This window comes from Paramisgurnus dabryanus, chromosome 16, assembly GCF_030506205.2.
Source record: "Paramisgurnus dabryanus chromosome 16, PD_genome_1.1, whole genome shotgun sequence".
NCBI lineage: Eukaryota > Metazoa > Chordata > Actinopteri > Cypriniformes > Cobitidae > Paramisgurnus > Paramisgurnus dabryanus.
In genome coordinates this window covers 9277943-9289047 of record NC_133352.1, presented here as the reverse complement: position 1 = coordinate 9289047, position 11105 = coordinate 9277943, and positions in this window count along the sequence as shown.

The following is an 11105-nucleotide window of genomic DNA, read 5'->3' as shown; positions in this document are numbered from 1 at the left end:
GTATTTTGTCTGGTTGCTATATTATACATTGTGTTGTGTGTAAACAAACTTTGAAGTGAAATCTGTGTTGTATGGCTCAAAATAAAATTTTTGATATCCTCCACATCACTGTAGAGCAAGTGGAAAGGGGTGTCCCCCTAATTCAGCAAAAAACTGGTTTGGGCTGAAGTGTCCTTGTAAATCACAAAAACCAGTATGTGTGTGTGTGTGTGTGTGTGTGCGTGCGTGCGTGCGTGTGTGTGTGTGTGTGTGTGTGTGCGTGTGTTCCTCATTAAGCGCATGTAAGACAGAGAGCATCCTGATTGGCCTGTTTCGGTAAATCAACCAATCAATTGTCAGTGTGGGCGGTCTTTTATCTCTTCTCCCGAACCGAATTATCTAGAAACAGGAGCACCCCAAAAGCGAAAATATAAGACACATTTTACGCCAGACTACACGAAAGTGTACCCCTGTCTTTTAAGAGTTAAAAATAATGATAATCTTGCACGGTGTAGAGTTTGTAACAGTGACTTCAGCATTGCCCATGGGGGGTTAAATGATTTTAAAATACATGTTGAGGTGAGCTCAACAAGTTTAATTTCATGTGCATTTTCAGGCCGGCTAGTTTCTATTTAGACCTGTTTAAATGGAATATAAATAAAAACAGTTTACATAAATAGTAGAAGCAGCTTATATAAATTGTAAAAGTGATTTACATATTTTAATATAATTAACAAATAATTGGGTAACACTTTACAAAAAGGTTCATTAGTTAACATTAGTTTAGTACATTAGTTAACATGAACTAATAATGAACTGCACTTATATTCATTTTTTTTAAATCTTTGTTAATGTTAATAATACATTATTTAAATCTTGTTAACATAAATTAATGCACTGTGAATTAACATGAATAAACCATGATTAGCTATATTTTTGTAATGTTAACAAAGATTAACAAATACAGTAACAAATGTACTGCTTACGGTTAGTTTATGTTAGTTAATACATTAACTCATGTTAACAAATAAGAATTTTAAAGTGTTGCCAATAATATCACTACCTCTGACTAACATGACATTTTCTGTACAAACACCCGTGGTGTCAGTCCACGCGCTCTGCTGAACCTCATTTAAGTCGCACAAACTGCAAGTCTGGAAAAAAGCTGTTATGGTGTTCCTCATTCTCAACCTGTTGATGTTTTTCATCGCTAAAAGGGAGTTTGGGAACTTACAGCAAAGTACAGATGACAACATGTTTACTCGAGACAGCGCAAGCTAGCACAAGTGGCAATGACGCTAGTGACGATTCTCTTAGACCAATCAGTGATCTACAGTGTTTTCGCGTCACGTTTTAGTATCAGTCACTTGGAACCCCAACCGCGGTGGTACTAAAAGAAGTATCGGGTACTACATAAAAGAAAAGCCCCTAAAAGTAAACTGACCGACCCAAACCAAACCTTGGTGTACTATGCCATGGAAAAGCGTCATAAATCGCATTGCTGTGGTTTGATAGTGCAGATTAAGGGGCGGAATTATCCCTCTCTGACATCACAAGGGGAGGCAGATTTTGTTGACCTATTTTTTCACATGCTTGCAGAGAATGGTTTGCCAAAACTAAGTTAATGGGTTGATCTTTTACAAATTGTCTAGGTTGATAGAAGCACTGGGGATCCAAATATAGCACTTAAACATGGAAATAGTCAGATTTTCATGACATGTCCCCTTTAAGCATCTACATCTCCACATTCTTACATTTATATATTATTTAAAACATCTATTTGACATACTGTACAGTATGTGTTAGTATAGCTATATGCATTTATGATTCACATTTTGTTTATAACCAACTCTGGTGTGTTCTGTACACAGCCATGGGTTAAAAACATTTTTGGGGTGTAGTATATATGGTGATTTAGTATTAAGGTCGATTTTGGTGTTATAAGTGTTGTTACAGAAACAAATAATGTGGTCAATTCTCAGAGTTGTTTTGATTTCACCAAAACGGCCATAGACAGATTATAAACCGGACCAACATGGCTGTAGCCCATCACTAATAGTTGTAATATTGGACTTACAATTTAATTTGTCTTTGTTATTGGGAAAATACAACTTTGTTATTGGGTGTAATTTCAACAGAAACCTGCCAGAGATGATGTCAGTGCCTCAAAGGACCATCGTTCCTTTTTTATATCAAAGAATATCTATGATTCTGGGATGCAAATACGATCCTGTTGGACATACAAGACTCCTGTTAAAATTCCTAATTGTGGTCTCAATATAGAAAACCACCCATGCTTTTCTTTTTTAAATGCATAAGTCAATCCCACGTTTTTCATTTTACACAGTAATGACAAAATGTCACTCTGTGTGATACAGAAATTCATGTATGCATTTGTAAGTGTCATGTGGGTGCATTGAGTCAGAGTTGTGTACCCTGACAATGACTGAGGTCACATTGTGTTCCAGCTTCAGCATGATGCAGTCCATCTGCACACACATACGTACACACCTGTGTCCCCAAGTCATGACACATGCAAACACACAAGCACACACACAACTCTACCCAAATGATAATGACATGCTAAATGCTAATGTGCATGAACAAAGATGTGTTATCATTATACACACTTTCTACAGATCTTATTGACCTTTCCCTTGGACCAGGTGACATTACAGATGAAATACACAGCGTATTATATACACACTTTCACACATTCATTATTATTCAGTACCAAAGGTTACATTGGGGAAAAAGCTGCACAGCCTGCAGAAGCATACTGTACTCACAGTAGCAGATCCCTCCTAGTCATAATCAACCTTTGTTTTTAGTGTGCTTTCCAGAAACTACACACACAATGACATGCACACAAACTCACACAATGATCTTAGCCCACGGGCTCAGTCATCGCTGAACATTTTCGACACTACAGGGGGCCGTGGGGAGAAGATGCACACATACATACATGAGGCAAATTCAAACAGATGACCACACTCCTCCTCAACACTTGGGGTAATGACACACACTTTAAAGAGCAACAGACAGGTTTTGTGAGATTGTGTGTGTGTGTTAATTATTATGCTGCCTCTTGACAAATGCCAACCTGAACCAAACAAAAATTCAAATCTCATGTCACTCTCGCGGAAAAACCTGTTGTGTTCAATTTTACACATGTTGACAAGAAAACCTTTAAGAATTCTTGAAGTTTGTGGTATTAGCAGCATCAGTTGCAAAAATAATGATTGAACATCCTGATCTCACGAAAATTCGTGAAATGAATCGTACCCATACAGTTATCATAAAAAACCCAATAACATTCCCGCCCATAACTCCAAAGTCACAGGGGCAAAAGCAAATCATACAAAAATGTAGATGTACAAATTAATACGAATTAGCCACCATGTAAAATACATACGAATTGCCTTGAGATAGCGTTGTATTGATTACTGTTGAGCTAGAAGTTGACATTTCAATCTGCACAGACAAATAATACGCTATTAATTAAGTGCAAAGATGTTTACACTGTTCAGTAAATGGTTTACTTATATAGCTGTCTTTTCATATTAAACTGTTTGAAAGTATTTTAACATAGACTTTTCTAAAAATTACTTATTATATCACTTTTTATCATTACTAGTATGCATTTCTTGATTTTGTGTGCTAAATAAGTCAAATTACGTAGTGGATGCATTACATTTATGTACATACACTGTCATGTTCCTTAGCTGTCATTGGGGCGTTAACCTTTCAAAAAGTACACCTAAGTATTAGTACCTCAAAGGTACACTGTAAACTATTATTTATCTTGACAAGAGATGAGTTGCTACATTGAAGTTGACTTATTACAACTATATTTTATAAGTTATAACAACTCTTTTGTCAAGATAAATAATAGTAAGTTAAAATCACTTGTAAATCCCAGTTAAAAAAATTAAGGCAGAAAAGGTTTTTTTACAGTGCATATTGGTAACGAATGCATACACATCTGTAACTAAATGGTGCATATTGGGACATTTTTAATTGGTATCATTCTATATTGTAAAAATTATATCATATCAACATATATTTTTATGTTACTTTAACGTAACAATTTAAGATAAACAATTTCAACTTGTATTGCTAAGTTATGTCAACTTATCACAAATACAACTTTAAAAAGTAGGTTGAAATTGACTTAAATAATTAAGTTGTTTAAATTTCAACTTTCTTGACTAGTGAGGAGTTGGTATAAATAAAAAAGTTTAATTCTTACAATTTTATTTGTATAATTGATAGCAACATCTAACTAGTAAAAAAAGTTAAAATGACTTATTAATTCAAGTTGTTTAAACTTAAACATTTAAGTGCAACAAGGAATTTTTACGGTGTGTACACTGTAAAAATTGAAAAGTTGGATCAAATTACTTCAATTACACTGTAAAAAATACTTTGCTGCCTTAAAAATTTTTGTTAAATCAACTGAGTTGTCACAACTTATAAAATATAGTTGGGAAAAGTAAACTTAATTGTATAAGTTATAACAACTCACCTGTAGTTATAGCAATTTATCTTCTCTAGTCGATATAAATAATAGTAAGTTGAAATGACTTGTAAGTCCGAGTTAATTCAACAAAACATTTAAGGGCAGCAAAGTATTTTTTACAGCGTGGTAAACTTACATTTTCCACTTAAAGTATTTTAACTTAAACATAAAGTTAAACATATAAATTGTACACTGTAAAAAATCTTTGAAAAATGTTTTTGTTGAATCAACTCAGATTGACAAGTCATGTCAACTTATTATTTTTCATCTTGACAAGAGATAAAATATAGTTTAACAAAAAGTCAACTTCATTTTAGAAGTTATAACATCTCATCTCTTATCAAGATAAATAATAGTAAGTTGACATGACTTGTAAATCTGAGTTGATTCAACAAAAGAATTTAAGGCAGCAAAGGTTTTTTTACAGTGGCTGTTACCAATTGAAGTAATTTTTTAGCTTATCCAACATTTACATTTTTACAGTCTAGGTTTTATTAAAAGCTGATGTCCTGTTTGAAAGAGCAGCGGTCAGAAAAGATCCACACAATGTTTCTCTGAAAGCAGAACCGCTAACTCATATTAATGACAAAAGCAGTGATGTCTTGTTCATACTGAGACCAAAGCTGATCTTCAGATGTCCTCCCACCTGTTTGGTACACTCTGCTCTGTTTACATCTATACTTAGCTATCTGACCTGTTTTTCGTGTCTCTCTCTGGTCTACATCAATGGCTTTGCGTTACTCCTACAACCTCTGTGGCTTCTTATTATAGAGATGAGCAGAGTCTTATCATCTTTATGTCACTGACTAATATTCACGTCCGTTGCTGTTTCCCTGCCTCTTTCATCTGCCTGTCTGCTGTCCATTCATTCATCTCTATTTTTAAACAGAGGCCTGCCATATTTCAAGCTATGATGACGCAGAATGAATGATGCTGAATGAAGGGAGACAAATAAAGAGAGCGCATGAGAGAGAGTGTAAAGCTTTATTGGCAACGAGCTAATTATCAAATTATGCTGTCATCTACATGGTTTATCCCAAATCGTTATTATATCTCCCAAATATGTGTTCTCATCACTTCCAAAATCTTACAAACATATAAAGAGGACCGGTCTCTCTCTCATCAGGTCTTGATTTGATTCATATTTGAGGGTTTAAGTAAACCAACAGGACTGAATAGCGGCCTATAGCAGCACAGATGAATGAACTCCTACCAACAGATTCCCACTGAGATTAGTCCTGTCAAACAGAAGGTTGGGGACGGGGCATGAAAGACATATGGAAAAGCTTGCAACCTGTTACATGCTTATCAAGAACATTCCCATCACAACCACCAAGTTGTGTGAACGTGCAAAGTTGGTGTAGAAGCCTCAGATGGGTAGCAGGCAGAGCATCTTCAGCACAGCATGGATTGACTATAACACTTCATATGCCTCTATGTCCCGCACAAATTTAGATTAATGCCAGGCAACACTTCATGACACAAGAATGGGTGCAGAGGGGGGATAAGCAGAAGCAATGAACTTTTGAAAGTCTAGTATGTATGATGTTTGCACATTGAACAAAATGGTGGAGGTGAAAATTGTCCTAAGGGCTCCATAACTGCTTAATCCATGTGCGCTAGTCTGACAATCACTACTGACAGCAATAAGTAAAGTTTTAAGGTGAGTTCGACTTTATGCGCCGCTGCCGCAAGAACCGCAGGCGGATGACATCAAGAGAACGATTGATAAGCAGACTCCTCTATATATGATTTCTCGATTTGCTCTCACAGTGCTTTGATATCATCCACATGTCGGTTCTTGCAGTGCCTCATGAACTTAAAGAAGCCTAGATGAACAGCATTCAAATCTCTGCAGCTGACCGACTTTAAGTGACGCTGAAAGCGGCTATCACGTCCTTTGATTCCTGCTTAGCAAAAGCGGCATTCAAAGACAGTTCAGCGCATGATGCAGGTATTTTGAAATAAAAATAAACGTAGCTTTGTTCTGTGTATCAACCTCATTTCAGGACAGATCAAACTTGAGCGCTCTGTATATGACTCTGTTTAGACACTTTGAATGCATGTGCACGATAGCATCACGTGGGAAGCTGACTATCAAAATAGTCAAGTTAAAAAAGTTTGAATTTAAAGTCAAACAGCAAACAAAACTGGCGTTTTGTAAAGTAGCCTACCTAAAGTCAACTGTCTATTTTTCCCTGTAAGTTTCTACACTTTATTTTAGTTTTCAGATTCAAATTTCAAAACATAATGCATATTTATTGAATTTTGTTTTATTATTATTCTGCTTAGTAGTTTGTTTAACTTCCAGTGGCAACTGATGGATATTTAAGGGATAAAAAGGTATTGAAATACATATGAATTTATCCATAGTCTAATATATAAATTTATACGGTATATTGGTTCAGTAAGAGGGGAATTCCTCTTCACACCCAGCTCAAATAAAAAATAAAAAAACTTTTCTATGAGGTGTTCATCCGTAGTTTTTTTACAGTTAGGGTTTTTGCAATGTGTTGACTTAGTGTTGTGTTTGTGTTATCCTGTGTTATCAAAAAAAGGTGGTGTTTTAACCCTGGAGAACCTACGGGTTAAATTTGGCCAATGTTAACTAATGCTAAGAGAAGGGTTCTTGGGTTCTCCAGGGTTAAATAAGTTACTGCACCCACAACAATAACAAATTTGACATGCCTCAAAATGTTTAACACATGTGGATTTGCATAATTTCTAATACAATTTGAACATAAATTTAATCAATTTGTTAACTTTATAAAACAGAAAAGTAAACAAAAACATGTTTAATCACTGTAGTGGTCAAATGAATTCTTACAGGGTAGAAAAAAACACTTTCACCGATTATTCTGAAAATGAAAGGGGTGTGAGGGGCCTCCAACATAAATTTTGCCTAGGGCCTCCAAATATCTAGAACAACCCTGCCTAAGTCATGGCAACATCAAGAATTGAGGAAAGTCAAGGAAAAATTGAGGCTCAATTAGATGATCCAAGGACAAGGCCAATCCTTGAAACATCCAAGACACTGTGGCTAAAACCGTATGGGCAGTTTCCCAGACAGGGCATAAGACTAGTCCCAGACTAACTTAAATGTTGGTGTTGTCTTGACTAAAAAACTACTTGCTTTGACATATCTTAAAATAGATCAGTATTGTGTCTCAAGATGCACACCACTATTGTTTATATAAATTATGCTTTTAAAAATGACTGAATATCATAATTTAATCAAGGCCTAGTCCTGGCTTCATAAAGTCTACACTGTAATTTGTTGATTCAATTTAAAAAAGTTACGTGGTTGCATTAAAATCTTGAGCTAATTTAACTTAAAAATATTAGTTGACAAATTTTTTTTGAGGCAACCACATAACTTAAATTTTTAAGTTGAACCAACAAATCTTTTTTTGCAACGTATAACATAAATAAAATGCAGTACTGACATTGTGTATTAAAGAACTACAATGTTTTTGTGTCTGTTTAGAGCTGTACATAATCTTTATTTTAAAGTCACCATAATGTTATGTCACTTTTGTGGGAGACTCCTAATATTTATTTTATTTTTTAAATTTCCCATGAATCATCACTTGTTTTTATTTTTATTTTGTTTATTATTTTTATCCAGTAATATGTTATTGTGCTTCCTATAATCCTGGATTTTGTATTAATATTAGACGTGCCATCTTAGTGTCACATTGGTTATTTTTTGCTGTTAGTCAGTTTACACATCCCACCTTCGCTTATCTATTTTTGCACGTTCTTTTCTGCTCATTAGCGCTTTTAGCATCACTGTCAGACCATGTCATACACCAGAGAGAGAGAGAGAGAGAGAGAGAGAGAGAGAAAGAGAGAGAGAAAGAGAGACAGAGAGAGAGAATGATGATAGAAATGCCACACACGTCCTGAAAAGTGAAGCCAAAAACATTTTGATCAAATGGAAATGGCAAAGTTAGTTGCGCTACACAGAATTAACAAATCAAATGATTGATTAAACTGAATTAATAAATTTAACTAAACAGTAAACATAACATGACAAATAAGAAGTGAAGAAATGCTTAAATGCAAAGATGAGCTGTATTTGGATGTTTGTGTTTCTTGAAAGGAATACCCCTGTTTTATAAAAAAGATATTTTGTTTTTGGCTAAGAACTCTCAAGGCTTGCGATCATATTGTAATGATAACATAACAGTAACTTCACTGTTTGTATCATTCCGCCACCTACTGGTCATTTTAGTAGTAGTGAGTGGGGCTTCTTTCACAAACACGTCAGTCAAGCGCTCATCTCTGACTGGAAAAGCTGCACACACGCGCTGTTTTTAAACACTCTCCGTGTGTCTCATTAAGTTCCCTAGCTCATGAACCAGTCTGTAAATCCCAATCGGAAGTGATTATCCCATCGAAGATCAGCGCTAAGTGCAATGATGTCACATCGTGTGGATGAGTAATATGCACTTGGAATACAGCTATTAAAACAATCATTTTCTCTGGAGCGATCTCTCTCCTCCCATTAATAGTACATGAAACCACCGTGGAACTGCAGGTAAGCACTGCAGCTTTTACATTTGGACACTTGATAATTTGTTTTCGCATGATGTGACTATTAAAACATGTTTTGAGATATTGCCACTGATATATTTATAAGCAGCATGCAAAAAACATCTCGCTGCTACCCAGTCTTCTTCTTCTTCTTCTTCTTTGAGCTTATTGGCGGCTCGCATTCTTAAAAGAGCATTACCGCCATCTACTGTGGGTATTGGATCAGAGACACTATAATCCTTCCCCCAGACCACTCAGGACTCAAGCTTTCGATGTTGCTGCGTGTTCCAGCTCCTCCATCTACAGCTCAAGTCCGTCACAGTCCAGAGAGGATTAATAATAATAATAATAATAATAATAATAATAATAATACCTATATTCTATTTATTAAATTAGTACTATTTAAGAATTTAATTAATAAACTATCCCCTACCTCTAGATCCAGAAGCTTCTTTAATGTTAGTTGTTGTACACCTTTCTTCCTAAATTCTTCTACCAGTTTAGTCCTTTCCTCTATGTATCTATTGCAATTAATAAGCACATGCTCCACTGTTTCTCCAATTCCACACCACTCACACAATCCTGTAGGATGTCTCCCTATTACATGCATTGTCGAGCCAAGACCTGAATGTCCAAGTCCCAATCCCGATACAATAGTGTCCTCCCTTCCTCTCCCCCCCGAACTCCCTCCTCTTCCCACAACTGGCCGCACCGAATACAAATGTCCTCCTTCCCGTTCATCATCCCAACAAGACCGCCAGTCCACATCCATCTCTCCTTCCATTACTGACCCGAGCTCCGCTTCACCACACACCACCTCCACATCAACTCCCTCATCCGTCCCAACCCGTCCCGCCAACCTGTCCGCTGCCTCACCACCCAACATTCCAGCATGGGACTACCCAGTCTCTAAGAATTATGTGCCTATAAACGTTTTCATCGGACGCACGTGATACGCGTCTGGATCCGAACTTTACTTCCGGTTTCGTTTTTTAATGGTATGACTAGTTGCTAAACTGATATCTTGAACAAATGCCTTCTCGAAAATAACAAATATTTTGGTTTCCTAGGTAATCTATGTGTTGTTTTTTTGCTTGTTATATAAATAAACTACGTTTAAAGAACTTTGTTGTTGTTTATTCTTAGCGGAGCTTACCGGAAGTTACGTGCGGACCGCGACAGCCGCTTGTTTATGTTGTTACTGCTGAAAGATTGTATCACAAATGTCTGTTTAAGTGTCATTGTCATGCATGGTTACTCAACTGCTTTTTTCTTATTTTCAAACCATTTTCGCTTTGGTTTAGGGTAAGACTTGGTGTTTGCGTTAGGATGTCACCCTAAGTATTGGTTTATAAAAAATTTTCAGACTTTTTTATATTTTCAAAATTTTAAACTATTGCTTCTTGGCGTTAGGGTTAGAGTTGGATTTGGGTGAGGACGTCATTTTATGTAAGTCTAACCCTTAACCGAAGCGACAATGGTAAGAAAATAGGAAAAGTGACAATGACACGTAAACAGACATTTGTGATACGATTGCGAAAAAACACAGAAATTTGTGGCAGTATCACGAAAAAGAATCAAAAAATTACGTGCCTATAGGTATGTATTTTGTGAGACTGGGCTGCTCTCTGACACTTATAAAAAACTGTTTTATGTTGTACTGACAAGAACAAAGTCCAGTGATAAAGCGAATGCTCGTACCGCAAGATTAAATGGAAAACCAATAGTATATAGTATAGTTTTATTAACTTATACCTCGCGCCAAAACAATAACAACACAAAAGACACTAAATATAAATAAAAAAGTAATAATTTCATGACACCAAATACTGTGGGTTTGATCTCATTTTGAACACAGAAAGGCCTACATCAGAGCCAGGGTATTTCTGTCAGAGATCTAGCCCAGATAGGGCAGTGATCAGCGGCATATGTGAACCCTGACGTCCACTGATGTGTCTGGGTCTCTAGGACAGAATTTTGAATTTTTAAAAATTCAATTTTTAAAAAACACAATTTTCTAGGTGTTACAAAAAAAACCCTGTTTGTTACAATAGACCCCAACCAG